We start from the raw sequence: 539 nt of genomic DNA, 5'->3' as shown, positions 1-539 counted from the left end.
ACTCCTGGGTCTGAGGGAGGAGGGGCTGTGGGCTTGGACCCCTGGGTCTGAGGGAAGAGGGAGCTGGGGGTCTGTACTCCTGGGTCTGAGGGAGGAGGGGGCCTAAGACTAAGGGAGGAGGGGGCTGAGGGCAGGACTCTTGGGTCTGAGGGAGGAGGGGGCTGGGGGCATGTACTCCTGGGTCTGAGGAAGGAGGGGGCTGGGGCAGGACTCCTGGGTCTGAGGGAGGAAGGGGCTGGGGGCAGGACTCCTGGTCTGAAGGAGGAGGGGCTGGGAGTCTGGACTCCTGGGTCTGAGGGAGGAGGGGGCTGGGGGCAGGACTCCTGGGTCTGAGGGAGGAGGGGGCTGGGGGCAGGACTCCTGGGTCTGAGGGAGGAGGGGGCTGGGGCAGGACTCCTGGGTCTGAGGGAGGAGGGGGCTGGGGCAGGACTCCTGGGGTGAGGGAGGAGGGGGCTGGGGGCAGGACTCCTGGGTCTGAGGGAGGAGGGGGCTGGGGGCAGGACTCCTGGGTCTGAGGGATGATGATATTGGGCCCCGAA

Source organism: Panthera uncia (assembly GCF_023721935.1).
Source record: "Panthera uncia isolate 11264 chromosome E2 unlocalized genomic scaffold, Puncia_PCG_1.0 HiC_scaffold_19, whole genome shotgun sequence".
Taxonomy (NCBI): Eukaryota; Metazoa; Chordata; class Mammalia; order Carnivora; family Felidae; genus Panthera; species Panthera uncia.
This window is presented reverse-complemented; position numbering follows the sequence as displayed.